Genomic DNA, 15,537 nt, shown 5'->3' with positions numbered 1-15,537 from the left:
CCATATCTGAGCTTTTATTAGTTAATACTTAGCTATGCTATTTAACAGCCAGTTTCTTCATCAAAAGTTAAAGCCAAAGTAAAAGTCAAAGTAATGTCTAAAGTAAAAGTAACGGTCAAATTCAATTTTTCTATTAATTTTGCTGTCACTTTAGCCTTGAAAAAACGTATTTGACCGTTACTTTTACTTTAGACATTACTTTAACTTTTGATGAAGAAACTGGCCGTTAGTGTACTATGTATCTATACATATAATAAAATGATAGGAAAGTCAAAACTGTACATTGAATATTTTTTTTAAAGAATACTTGGGGGGTGATCTATTATCGATTCTGAACCCAAATATATAGTTTTTAGAATTTTTGTCTGTATGTCTGTTTGTCTGTTTGTCTGTATGTTTGGTCTCACTGAACTCGAAAAGTACTGCATAGATTTAAATCAAATTTTGCATGAATATTACCTGGGGGGCGGTTCAACATATAGGATATATATTATCACGCTATCACCTACGGGGGATGAGCAATGAACGATAATTTCTGTTAACGTTTCTGCAACAGCGGGTGCAATAATGACACATATTTGAATGTTGAACTTTGTAAGTTTATCGGCCTATTATCAATCTTTACATAGAAAATAACGCTTTTATAAGTAACTTGAGCAAAAAACTGAATTTAAAGAAATGATATCCTAAAATTATAGATGAAGAAAATCATGCAGAAACAGATGTGCCATAAAACTGGTAGTAGGTAAAATATCAATGAAAACAGACTTCATTTTGTCATGGTATGTTCTTACTTTCAAGAAAAAATTATATGACAACGTGTGTATTTCGCTACTATAAAAACACTACAAGAAATATCAGCGCATCATCAGGGACATTTTTATAATTCTTTCACCATTAGAAAGCTACATTATCTGCGAGTAGGGCTGCCATCTCGAATTTCGCCAAACCCGGACAAACATTAAAAAAAACCCGGACATTTGGCGTAAATCGCATTTTTCCCCGAACGAGTACGATTTTCTTTAAACAAAATAATACCTAATTTGTAATCCATTTACTATTAACATATACTTAAATTCAATGAGGTTCTTCCTTACATGAAAAATGTCCGGGTTTTCCCCGGACACTTCTTGAAACCCCGCCCGGACGGCCCCCGGACGGCCTCCAAACGAGGACAAATCCGGGGAAACCCGGACGGATGGCAGCCCTATCTGCGAGTAACATAGGGTATATTTTATCCCGGTGCGGGCAGTAGTTCCCATGGGAACGGCACCCACGTCCCGAAGAAATTATGAACTTCCCCACATTCTTAAAAAGTCTACATATGTTGTTCTGACATAATATAAGCTATACCTCTCATAAACATGAATATCCATTCATTTCATCCAATAACAAACATGCATCACACTGAAAGTGCATTGCGAGTCTAAGATTTTATTATTATAAAAAAAAAAACATTGTAATTAATATTCAAACATCCTTAAAAATAAGTTCCTGGTTTTAATATATTACATTATTTTGAATTCACTTACATATAAATAGAAGGTCCTTATTAATATACTTTTTGAGTAATGAAGAATGTAGGCAAAATACGACCGAAAACATTGTGTCACTTCTAAAATTAACATCAATGGGAATAACTACCTGTCACAATACGTCAACAAGATGTCAACAGAAGACAAGAGTTCGTTCGTTCTGAAAACGCACAAATTACACGTCGCAGGCCAGAGACATACTTGCTTTCAACTTCGCTAAATGTTCTATTAGTTTTTGCAAACATACATTCCCAACTCTGATCTCATGGAGGTGGCGCGCGGGTGTCACCACTGTGCGGACTGTGCGACCTATCGCACCCGGCCCCGGTTTAAACCATGATCTGGAGCGAGAAGAAATGGGATGACAAAGAATGAGGCGGCGGAGCGACTGAAAATTCCCAACTCTCATCCCAGCCACTGCGGTAAGACACCACGAAAGCCGGATGTCGAGAGACGACTCCCGGCCACCGTAGGCGTGAGCGATTAGTTTTGAGTGGGTCATCGACCTTCCGGCTTCTGGGAGACCCGTTATTTCACGCGCACCTCAAGGAGATTCAGCAAACCCCTGTGAGGCCCACTAGGGCCAAAGCCTGACACTCCCTCACGCTGCTCAAACTGATGGCTGAGAATTACGTAACTTTCCAGGATGCCATGCAACGTGTTGCAAATGCCCAGGCCTTTGGGAGCTTGGTAATCCTTTTCTCCACCTTAACTTGAGTTTTGTGGTACATGAACAAATTAGAATAGTAATGAATTAGGTCATCTTCATCACGTATTTACCAACTCTTAATGTTCATCATGCACACCCGCTTCTCTAACTTTATTGAAGGATCACTAAGATTGTTTCAGTTAGTTTAACTACGCTACTATAGCCCGCTGTCAAACCTTTTAATATCAATTCTGTAGAAGTGTGAATATCGAATGTGTAATATATCGAATTTCCGTTTGTGCATTGCACAAAAACCAACGTTATGATTTTCGAGAAGTCAAAAGAGTTGGCCGGCTAAGAATTATATTCATCGTTGGTTAATTGAATACATTTTCAGAAACCACAATAACAGTAGGAACCAAAGCGAATGATCGCTTCATAGAGCTCTGATTTTCTCGAGGCGATCAAGTCAGTTCTGGTCTGTTCGCTCATCAGATCTTTGAAAGCGGTTCGATGATAATATATTGTTGTCCTGTTTACCTACGTGTGACACATAATATGGTATTTAAACGTCCTCCGCAAGAGAGCGAACGTTTGTGCTATTTATAAAGACGAAATTTTACGGTTGTGCAGTAGTGACGCACAGTATACACAGCACTTATGTTTCTTCTGATCTGCTGGCTCCACCAAGAAATGACAAATTGCGAGCGTACATTTTGAAAATCTTGGAAGAACTGCAGGCTTCAAGTGCCAACACACGAATTGGACTTAGGGTAGGTTCATATATGACCGAACATACGTCGCGTATTTTCGGTCGCGTAACGCCAAAACAGACAAATATACAATAAAACATTCAATCATTCACACCTAACCGATGATGCGTTAGTGCGTCGATCATACATTTACAATACGCTCGACGCATTTTCCGTCAGATATGAACCGACCCTTACTCTCTCGGACGTATACTTTACCTGATCGTGAACTAATGCAAACATTTCGGTGGAATTCCAACATAACATAGTGAGTGAGTGCACAGAAAATCCCCGAAACACAAGTAGTGAAACTATGCGCTTGCCTGATGACTCAGTCATCAGCTATTCCTCAATTGTGTGGGTGTTGGCTTCCAGTCAAACCGAATCTTTTTGAGTACCAATGTTTACTTGGAGTGCCTATCTGATCTCTTCAACCCAGTGAACTAGACACCGCGTTATCCATGGTAAGTAAAACTGTTTGACAGACTTTCTGGCTCCTGATTTGTCGCAGCTGCTGCAGAAAATGTACAAATGACAACTTTGTCAGACCTTTGTTTTATGTGAGAATTACGTAATAATTTTCCAAATCGGTTGACTAGATCCAGAGATTTCCTCAACGTCACAAACTTTACTTCTTTTGTTTAGATAAATAGTCACACATCGTCGACACCACCTTGATTGATCAACCCGTGCTGCTGCTAAGTGGTAATCCTATTATATTGTTATGTAAAAGAATACACCTACGCTACGGCATAAGTAGTATTTTGACAATTCCAAATTGCCCACGCAGACGAAGTCGCGGGCAACAGCTAGTAATATAATATGTCTGTACCTATATTACGAGCTAGCAAATCCACAAAAACTGTTTTACAACTTGAGGCCGAAAACGAATGTCGCGAGATGACTCCCGGCCACCGTAGGCGTGGGTCTGTGGGCGGTGAGTTCGGGTGGCTCATCGTCCCTCTGTCTGCTTAGACAACAGACCCGTGTCGACGGCGCGCGTTGTTCCACGCGCTCCTCAAAGAGATGTCAGCAACCCCAGCGGGGCCCAGCAGGGCCAAGGCCTGCCGGGGCTGCGGGTTGTTCGAAAGAGATACCGCGGCCCTGGTACATAAAAGGCCTATGACCGAACACGACGGTTTTTAGTCAGTAAGAGTCTGACACTCCCTCACCGCTGCTAACCCACAGCGGGGGGGGTCGTGATGATTTTTGACGTCGGAAAAAAAAAAAAGGCCGAAAACGAATATTTGGACGCAACTTCAGAAGCAATATTCAGCCTACCTACTTCTAACGCAATCCCGCATGAAGTACTGATACTAACAAAGGAATATTAAAAGCACGTAAAGAAAGAAGATTATATATGAATTAACGCCAGTTCCCATAAAAAATAAACTATTGCTTACCGCAGCTTATGTATATGGTGCTATCATTACATAAAAGTTAAATAGATGTTTGACACGTCTCAAGAAAAAAACATATTCGTTTTTATACATACAAACGTCTTTTTAACTTTTATGTGATAATACCACCGATGTTTATTTTATAAGGTTTGTGTCAAGAAACTACAATTCACATATAAAAATAATCGTTTATTTTATAGGAAGAACCGGGCATTGTAAGTACTAAAACGCAGTACTTATTATCTCTTCACCTTCCAGTGAAATTGTCATACCATAATGTAATTTATCAAGGCGTTCTCGTCTCCCCCTCAATTTTGAGGACTTTTACTGCGAAAACTCGTTTAAAACCTTGCTTTATGGTGGCGCAATGAGTATGAAGAAGCTGCAGGTTTTGTATGGTCATTACATAATTAAATGACGAGGGTGATAAAGATACATCATCTTTATTTCTTTGTTGTGTTGATCAACACTATATCTTTTTCTTTTTAGGTAAGATGACGCGTATTTTGTAACGCAATTTAGTTAAATTAATCTTCATATGCTAGAATATTACTGAAGAAAAAATCATCCGTCTAACAACCACGGTTCATGAGATGCCTTATGACAAACGGGCAGACAGCGAAGTCTCAGAAATATAGTCTCGTTTTTCGCTTTGGATACCGAAACCTAAAGGAATACCTCTGATTTACAACAATAACTTAGTTCAACGTTCAAGTTTACATATAGACATACCATCAGTTTCAATCACCTCACAACACGTGCCATACCTGAAAGCCTAAAACTTCCACATAACATGAATCATTTGTTCACAAGGTCATTGACCCACTCCGCTAATTTGTAATTACAATTCATAGAGCTATAAAGCGAACATTTGCAATCAGGATGTTCGGTGATTGTCGACAAAACGCAATTAACTTAATTGGGGAAGACTTCATTTGACTTTTACGACAATTTTGTTTGTTTTTCAGCGAATTGTCGTTTTGTGAACGGATAGAGATGGGATAAAAGTGGTTTATTCTTGCTAACAAGACTGTTTCTACATGCCTTCATTATAATTTGCTAGCATCCATAGGTTGTTTCACTCCCGAGGGAACTGCTTTCGGCATATGGATAAAAAGTAAATGATTCGTCGATAAATAAGCTCTCTAACAATGAAATAATTTTTCAAACTTGACTTGGTTCTACACTAGTGGAACTTAGGGTGGTTCAAGTAAATAAACTCTTTAGCTATTTAATATAAAATAGATGTCGTGGTGGCCTAGTGGGTAAAGAACCATCCTCTAGAGTATGTGGGTGTGGGTTCGATTCCAGGTCAGCAATGCAACATTTCTAAGTTTGCATGTATTTTCTAAGTATATCTTGGACACCAACGGGTGATAAAAAGGTGAAGGAAAACATCTTGAGGAAACCTGGACTATAGTCTGAAATCACCAACCCGCATTGAGCAAGCGTGGCGATTAATGCTCAATCCTTCTCCCTGTGAGAGGAAGCCTGTGCCTAGCAGTGGGACAATAAAAAGGCTGTACCAGTAGGTATTAATTTAGGTTGCTGCTCGTCGTATAGTACCATTTCGTCTACAAGAAAAAAATAAAAATTAAATTATTAATTTAGTAAAAGATTTTGCAATGAAAATCGTAAAATTTTCTTTATTGTCAAAGACATCAAAGTGGGCGTTGATGACATAAAAATGTACTTAATTTTTAAGTATAATTAATTTATTAGGAACCTCGAACCTTTGGATACCTCTCATTCATCTTATCGATTAATTTTAATGCGAAAATATTTCTAGTTCACTCTGAATTTTCGTAGAATAATGACCTGATCCCAAGTAGACAGATATCGTTACTGAACTTTTATAAGAAGAATTGCGTTTGACCTTTCCTTTTCAAATATTATTGAAATAAATTCTCATCACTTTTCTGCCCTATTTTAAATCCACAAAAGGTCATCGCAGCACTTCTTTGCTGTCATAACCTTGTATCGGGAGTTATTACAACAATTAGGTTCAGCCCATGCAACCTATTTTTTCAGCCCTTTTGCTAACTGTCTCTGAAGTCCGTTGGTGATCTTTCTGTAACCAACTGTTCTATAACTTAAAACTTTATTCATTAATAAAACAAAACGTTAATATTACAACGTTTTTTAAAGCACCAACTTCTGTTCAACACAAGTTTCTCAAATATTTGCTACGTACCTTGAAAGCAATTTGGACGAAACAACGCGTGTAGGTGTACCTTACGAGAGAAAAGCAATGCGCTACTGAGAAATAAAAGCGGAAAATTCCAAATCGCATAGTCGTACTGCCAGCAAATGTGATACAAAATTTGCTAGAAAGAAACAAAGGGAAGTCAACGTATTCTGCTCAGCACAAAGTAAAATAATTTGGCCGCTGCCTAACTTGGACATTTTCGACAAGTAACTCCGACACAACTATTTTAATGGGGAATGCTTCTGACATCGCTATCTCTCGTTTGAAACTACACGTCACACCTCCCTTTCACCGTATCCCTATTCTAATTAGTAGGAGGGAGATAGATGATACATTGAAACGACGAATAGGAACGGAAATTGAGTGGACCCTTTTCACTTGAACGCCAAACCTCACTAAGTCGTGGCTAAGAAACTTTTGGGTTGTGAATGCTTGAAATATTTGCAAAAACTGTTTCCTGGTTGAATAGTTTTGGTTGTCAAAGCGTTTTTGTTTATTAGCAGCATCGTTTCAGCTTATATTTTGCCCTACGCCCTCCACTTTTAAAGTACTTGGAAATGTACAGAGAGCATTGAGAAATTTTAATTTTTTTCGGCCGACTTCAAAAAAAGAGGTTCTCAATTTTATCTGTAAGATTGTTAGTGTGTGATTATCTTACATACAGTTGAAACGATTTGGATATTATGTATTTAATTCGGTTTACTGTCTAGCAAAAGGTTTTTCTATTGAAGCGAATATTGCCTCATCCTCATCATCATCTCAGCCATAGGACGTCCACTGCTGAATATAGGCGTCCCCCTTAGATCTCCTCAGATACCTGTTAGAGGCGACTTTTATAAGGTCGTCTGTCCACCTTGTTGGTGGACGTATAATATTGCCTAAAATGTCTAAATCGTGTCATTCATCTTTTCACAAAACGGTAAGCCCAAAAAAGTCCACATTCGAAACAACGGAACGCCTTCATAATTTTTGTCTCTCATTAAAAACAAACTTTGTGTCCAGCGCTGGGCACAAATGGTACTATGGACAAAACAAATGACTAGCGGATGAAAGCCACGGAGTCACGGACCACAAATTGTTTTTGTGGTTACCCTAATTATTTCCACTTGATGATTTTATATCGGGATAGAGAATATGGAAGTGACTGGTTAATTGGGTGGTTAGATTGAGCGTGGTCTATGGTTCTTGTTGCATATTTTTGTAAGTATAGGTATGTGACTACAAAACTAACATTCAGATCGCAGGCTGTTTCGCGGTAATTTTAGAACTCGTCGCACGCTTTTGTTACGAAGAAACTCAATGACACACACTGGTGCAGTCTTACCGGTATATTATAAAAAAAAATGTACTGGAGTTTTCGTAAAAAAGCCACTTTGAACTGCACTGCAGTTGGCTCGTAGCGACCGCGCAAAATATAGGTATCAAAAAAAGATTATACAAGGGGCACATAAAGGCGAACTTCGGAGCGACTAATTTATTTGACGATGGCTGACGTAAGTCTGTTCTAGGTAGGTTTCTATATCTAGAATGCGGACTCTTGGCGCGTTACAAACGCAGCGACTATAGCCCATAAAGATGCAAGCTTGTCAACGCTTATAGTTTCTATTTTTGTTCTCGTAGTTAAATCTGAAGGGGTGACAAAATATGTATGCATTTATGACGCTTATTTCCTTGTTCCTTCCGTACTATGTTGCAAAGGAAAATGGAGTGGTATTTTTTACGCCGAGTTGTACTCGTCATTTTCAATTGAAACCTTTTAAGCTATTGTTATTTTATTGAAATATAAAGTGATTACATGGAATCAGTAAAGTTAATCGAATGAAAACTGTACGTCTTCGAATCGTATTATTTTGTGGGCAAAATTATGTGAAAAAAACTTACTTTTATATTACTACGAGGAGAGATTACCTAAACGGCTCAAACTTGCACAGATGGCTCGGGCAAAAATAATCCCTAAAATAATGAAACTATATTCTACCATTCATTTACCTTTTTAAATACCTACCTACTGGACAAAAAACTCTTTTCTAAAAAAAGCGAACCACTTAAACAAAGTATCCCCTATCTCAAGAGAATTCAGATCCTTTACTTCCCTGATTGCTCATCTGCCAACAAAACGAAAATTCAAAAGAGCTATTGTTAACTCAATCAATACTAGTCCTCGGAAATCCTTTAATAAAGATTACAAACTCGAAATTTCCAAGTTAAGACCCTTCGCGGCTTCGAACTAATGGATGGTGGAACGGCATTTTCAATTTTACCTGAAATTTGCATATTCAATGAGATCGAGACTTGATGGCATTTCGACGTTGATCTAAGAATTTGCATAAAACTTGAAAAAAGGCTCGTTGTTTATGTTTTAGAATATTTAATTTGGTAGGAAAATTGTTTGGTTTTTGACACTGAAGATCTTCATGAATAATTATAAAAAAGTACAGCGATCTTTGGCTTAAAATACAAGGAAGTATTAAAATAATCTTTGATAGATTATTTTGGAGAATTGGGATCTTTCTTCCAAAACAATATTCTTGCATAAAATTTCGAGTTAAAGAACCAAATCTATTTTTGTTGTTAGCATAATTAGAAAGTCGTTAAAACTAGTTTGAAGTTGTGTAAATTGTTTTGATAAACTTTATAGAAATGTCAATAAATTTAAAAGTGGACTTCAGTGTTTATAATTGAAGAAAAAGTAAATAAATAGAAATAAATTAATGAAAAAAGAAAAAAATATTATATTCGCAACAAATTACACTAGAACTCAGAAGTAGGTACCTAACCGAAAACCAAATTATCCTTTATTATCAGAATCAATGAAACTGATACCCAAACCGCAAGAATTCACTAGCCGTAAAGGGTTAAGATTCCTTGAACCAACCCTTACCCCGCAGGTCGTGTTCTATAACTCATTTTAAAACGTTCGACGAATCGGTTTAGACCATCGAGGAAGGAAACGTAGCGGAGATGCTATAATGAAGGTAGGTCAGGCATCGTCTTGTAGGTCAAGTAACGTATATACGTAGGTGTGATCAGTTACTAGAACCTAATGATTCAAAAACAAGAATTGTCAAAGAGTCCTTTTGCTTGATTGGTGACTTCATTTTGAAAATGATAGGCGGGTTCCATAGAAGGCATGTCAAGGCAGTGCTAGCAATGTTCCTCATAGTCCGAACTCCCGCCTATTGGCGTGCTACTTTCTTGGAAGATTTTGTTTTATGACGTCTCCGCTAATCATTTCGTTCATGTTTCAGATCATTTCAAAGGTCGGACAAGTTCCAGCAAGTTACAAACGTCTGTACAAAGGGCATAAACTTGTTTACACGTTCCGATATTGTAGCATTTTAGGGTTGAATTCAATTTAGTGTATTTGTGTTCGATGACGCTGTTTATTCGAGGGTTGATGCCCTGTCTGAGAGTAATAAGGTTTTGTTTACAGCTTGCATTTGTTTTTCGTTTTGATTGAATTGTTTGGATAATTTGGCTGGTAAATATTTTTGAAAAGATTTGTGGTGGGTTAAAATGTTTTTTTAAACCTATGCATTTTTATGAAGGGAAGGCTAAAGTTTGCATTTAAAAAAGTTTCTGTTGAAACTGGCATTCGTAGTCGTGCTTAAAATTCCATGTTACTGGCTGACAGGAATTTTTATAACGCAAAGTACATACTAAGTAAGTAATTATTTATGAACATTCAATATATTTTAAGGGTGGGACATTTTATAAGGTGGACACAATATATACCCGGTAGGGCAGAGCATAAAGATAATGATGATGGAGAGTTATGCAGTAGTACGTCTACATATTACATGCAGGTTACGCAGTAACAACTTCATTTAACCAGATAATATTTTATTGCTAGTCCCATATTCTCACACAAGTAGGTAATAACAAATTAACCACATAACACAAATTGCACACAACACGATGCACGTCTGCACCTACATGTAAAACTGACAAAGGACACAGATGCGCCACTGTGATTTATCCGCAACCAGTTGTGAGGCGCAAACAGACTATACCTATAAAGAGAAAGAGAGAAGAAGAAGAATATTTTCACAATTACCTAAGTTAACCAAATAATAGTAATATTTTTGTGTCACCATTCCATTAAAATTGTCTCAAAAGGGCTTCAGCGTGTTGGCTTCGGCCCCACGTTCGCCTCTAAAAAATCCGGGACTCTAGAGTCCCGTGGTTTGTTGGAGATGGAGACATACAATTTAATAAAACTATTTGCAAACAAGACATTTAACCACAAAACAAAATAACTACACACAATATTACCTTTTTTTTAACGACGTCAAAAATCATCAAATGACCCCTCCCGCTGTGGGTTAGTAGCGGTGAGGGAGTGTCAGACTCTTACTGACTAAAAACCGTCGTGTTCACACACACTATTACCTTCATTACCTATTAATCACAAAATTAAAAAAAACTACACACAACATTACCTAAGTATATAAAAAACCATCTATGCAAGTATATACTACATGTTAAACTGACAAAGGACACAGATGTGCCATTCTGATTATCCGCAGCTAGTTGTGAGGCGCAAACAGATTGCCTATAAACTCGTTATTGCTTGGCAGAATTATATGCTAAATGCATATGAGCATGCATGAGGATTATTGTGACGTCATTATTTTGATTTGTAAGTTGATAATGTTACACTTGCCTTTTATAGTTTAGCTAGGTATAGGTTATATTGGTTCGTCACTTTTCTTCAATAACTATTAAAAATTAAATGTATTTACCGACTGGAAACTATTTTGCGCACGTGAATGTAATAAATATGAACTACAGGTATATTGCTGTAAGTATCTTATTGGCTCATTAAAATCCTTAACTACCAACTATCAAAGTGGATTTGTTTGTATTTTAAAGGAAGCCACAAAATCTTTTCTGAATAACTTATAATGTCAAAGGATTCAACTATCAGGCAGGGCCATTAGTTTTGTTGCACATAGATGCTCTATTTTATCTCGACAAGTAAATAAGTAACTATGTTCGATTAATTATGGTGTCGCTTAAACAAATTATCTAGAATCCGATTAAATAAATGCATAAAGCTAATATCCTCATGCAAATCTGTGAGTACAGGTGAAACAGGTCTCTTGGTCTAATTAAAACTTTTATCGCGTAGACTTTTGCTCTTTAACTTCCATTCGTAATTTTAGAGATTTGCATTTAAAGATGGCGGGTCCTGGCTTGGCTTCGGAGTAAGTTGAGCGTCCCTGGATTTACGTTTAATTTTTACGAGTACTTTTGACGTGACAACGTCTTATAAATCGATGGAGCCGGCTGCACGCACGAAAAAACATGACTCATGCGGCGTTACCTCGCTCTGAGGCGTTACCTCGCTCTGAGGCGTTCCATCGCACAATCGGCCTACGCGTTCGGCAGCGTTCGACATCTGTCTCTCTCCCACTTGAGTGAGCGATGCGTCCGCGTTAAACAGCTGCTTGAAAAGTGAATGTGGTGTAAATTGTTTATAGCAACGATAATTGCGACGATAAAGGTAATGATTCTTTCGATATTAAATATATGTTCAGTGATATATTGTCGAATATTCGTGCTTTCATAATTAAAATAAATAGCATCAGTCCGCTAGTGCAGCGATTGTAGGTTATGCTATAACAAAACTATAATAATAAGGTAATAGAACTATTTCACGATGAGTAAAAAATCAATTGCTTTACTATTCGATCGAAATAATTATGGAGCATAGCCAGTGTTGGGCAAAATGAAATCTAACTACTGATTACTAACTACAACTACATATTGTAGTTAGTAATCAAAACTGCAAATTACATTAAATAATCGTAAAAAGTAGTTAAAAAATTTGATTACCAACTACAAATTGTAGTTGCAATCACGATTACGAGATTACTTTTTATAACTACCTACACATTTTAAATAATCAATCACGCGTTCATGTACTGACTTGTCGTTTGCTAGTTAAGTACAGTTACCGGCACGGAAGTCGAGCCCTGACTTTCACCTGCCCAGAAGTGATTTATTGGGTCCCTTTGGTGGTATGAAGGGAGCGCGGGGGCGGCGGTAAAGCGGTGATTGGCCCGCAGCGCATCGCGTCATAGCCGTCACTCGGGATTGATTCTTAGCTGCGGTTGACGTACGTCAGGATGACGAAACACTTCGGGCCAATTTAATTGACACCAATTTTTATTAAATATATTTTTCTTTTCTTTTGACGTGACAACGTCTTATAAATCGATGGAGCCGGCTGCACGCACGAGAAAACATGACTCATGCGTCGTTACCTCGCTCTGAGACGTTCCGTTTAAGGCTTGTAGTTTGCTTGTAGTGCAAGCGAGAGCACGCAACGAGCGACAAAGAGGCACGATCGGCCTCCGCGTTCGGCAGCGTTCGATATCTGACGATCAATTTCTTATGACGTTGTCACGTTCGACTATCGTCAGTAAACCGACTTTACAGACAACCGTTTTTTGTATATATTGTTGTGTTAAATTAAGTGAAATATCTATACTAATATTATAAAGTGGAAAAAGTATTTTTGTATGTTTGTAATGGATAAACTAAAGGACTATTAAAAAAAAATCTTTTTACCATTATAAACCTTCAATATACGCGAGGTTGTATTTTATCCCGGTACGGGCAGTAGTTCCCACGGGAAGAAGGTGCACCCGCGGGAAAAAGGCAAGTTTAAAATATGTTGAAAAAAATATTAATCATCTCATTTCTATTGGATGTAAGACTGAAAAATAATAAAAATAGTTTAAACAAAAAAATAATAATTTTCTTTTGGATTTTAAAGATTAGTTGTGTTTTACAGGTAACACGTAGAATACCTTTTCTATTGATTAGGTTAGGGAACTATAATAATTTGCTTTTCACTCAGAATTTCAATTTTTAATTTATTTATTTATTTATAGGATTTCCAACAGAAGATACACAGATCACATATATTAAACACAAATACATAGGAACTGATTACTGTGTTCCCCCAATTACAGGAAACCACAGCATTTACTAATGATAACTAGATGCCACAAAAAAGTTTGACATTCATATACTTAGTACTTAATTTGTGACTTATAAAAACAAAAAAAAAACATATAACAGAAACAGATAAAACAAAACACATAGTAGGAAAAGTATAAAAGACGAACGAACATAATTTAGGTACATATAGAGAAATTAATATTAATATTTTGACAATATGAGCCGTAGGTCCTTTTCATATATTTTTATATATTTTAAGCCAATTCCGTATCTGTATCTAGCCTTAGCCTAACTTTTCAGCACAAACACTATATCTATAGAATTTTCACAAAAACTATCGTAAAACGCTATGAAATAACTCAATCAATACTGGCCGTATATCAGCCGAATGAAAAGTTTTCGAGTCTGAAAGCGCTCTAACAAATTGTGGATATAACTTGCTTAGCTTCCAAATGTATGGAGTTTTTAGTGCAATCCATACTTTGGCTGGTTTTCAGTACAAATATAATTTTTGATTTAGAAACTTAACGGTGAATGACTGGATTTATCTCCTAGTGGTGTTTGCATTTTTCGATGTCAATTGGGATAATAATTGTGAAGCGTAGAAGGAATGCTAGAATGATTTGTGTGTATGTAATCATTTGGTAATTTCTTCGTCACGTGAAATAAAACAAGAAATGTGTGCCTTCCTTTGTTCATAATGTACTTAAAGCAATACTTTGGAAGCGATATAATTTGTATTTCTGTAACTTCACTCAAAACTGCAAAAATAATCGCTCCATTCAAAGTTGGAACGCAATGGCCTAATAAATAGGGTAGATTGATATCTCCATTCATGTTGAAATATCGATGGAGGAACGCTTAAAACTTGATCTCTTTGACTGCAAAAGTGAACTCGGTGCATTGAGTGAACGGATGCCGTGTCTGATAGTACAGTAAACTTCAGGTCATTGGTAACAGTTTTATAGGAAAATCGTACTTACTACTATTGAGTTAAGGTGCATGACAGTTACCACTGATGTGCAGTCTACCGTACCTATAAAAGGAATTTTTAATCTTTGCTAATATTTCCTACAAATGTGAAAGTTACACTGTCTGTCGAAGTCGTACTGAAATTTGAGTGACGTTTGGTACAATTAGAACCTAAAAAAACATAATCTATTTTTTTGTCCGGGATTGGAAGTTTCGTTCGTGGAAATAGTAGGAAAACTATTTATTAAATATTTATCTATTAAAAAAAAAACTAAAAAGTGTAAATACTTCTAGATCAAACAAGTAAGGAATAAAAATAAAAAAAAATAATTATAAAAAAATAAAGACAAAACAATTTTTTTTTTTTAATAAATTATTATGTATTCATATATTTTGATCGGTTTAACATTTATTATGTTAGTGTTTACAGTATTTTTTATGGACTACCAAATAATAGCTATACCTCTATAAAACGTGTAAACAAATGTGAATCGTTATCAATCAACTTTGCACTCATGATAAATCTATTTATACAATCAATTTCTCACCGATACTGTTATCAAGTAACCTGATAGCAATTATTAAGTATCATTTATGTCAAACGATGATTAATTTCTTTGACGCCAATGTTCTTTTAATTGACTGAGCAGAGGCAAAATCTTCGACTGGCAGCGGGAAATTCGAAATAGAATAGATTTTTTTCTATGTTTACATTGTTTATACAACTGTAAATACCATTTGTACAATAATATCATCATCATCAGCCTATAGCAGTCCACTGCTGGACATAGGCCTCTCCAAGATAAATACTCTCTCCAAGATATCAACAATAATATACCGATTTCAAATTTTTTTTTTTGTCCAAAAGTTCTTAATAAAATAAATTATCTTTTTCTTTACAATTCACGTGTAATCCGACGATATTTAAAATGCAAAACAATTTGGATTGCATTTGAATTGTGTCGAAATATCCACTTTAATAACTTCGCTAACTGCTTTGGAAAAGTATATTATTAGGAAAATTCACTCATTTTCGGTTAATCCT

The sequence above is a fragment of the Helicoverpa zea genome, chromosome 24 (genome assembly GCF_022581195.2).
Source record: "Helicoverpa zea isolate HzStark_Cry1AcR chromosome 24, ilHelZeax1.1, whole genome shotgun sequence".
Classification (NCBI taxonomy): Eukaryota; Metazoa; Arthropoda; class Insecta; order Lepidoptera; family Noctuidae; genus Helicoverpa; species Helicoverpa zea.
Note: the sequence above shows the minus strand (reverse complement) of the source record.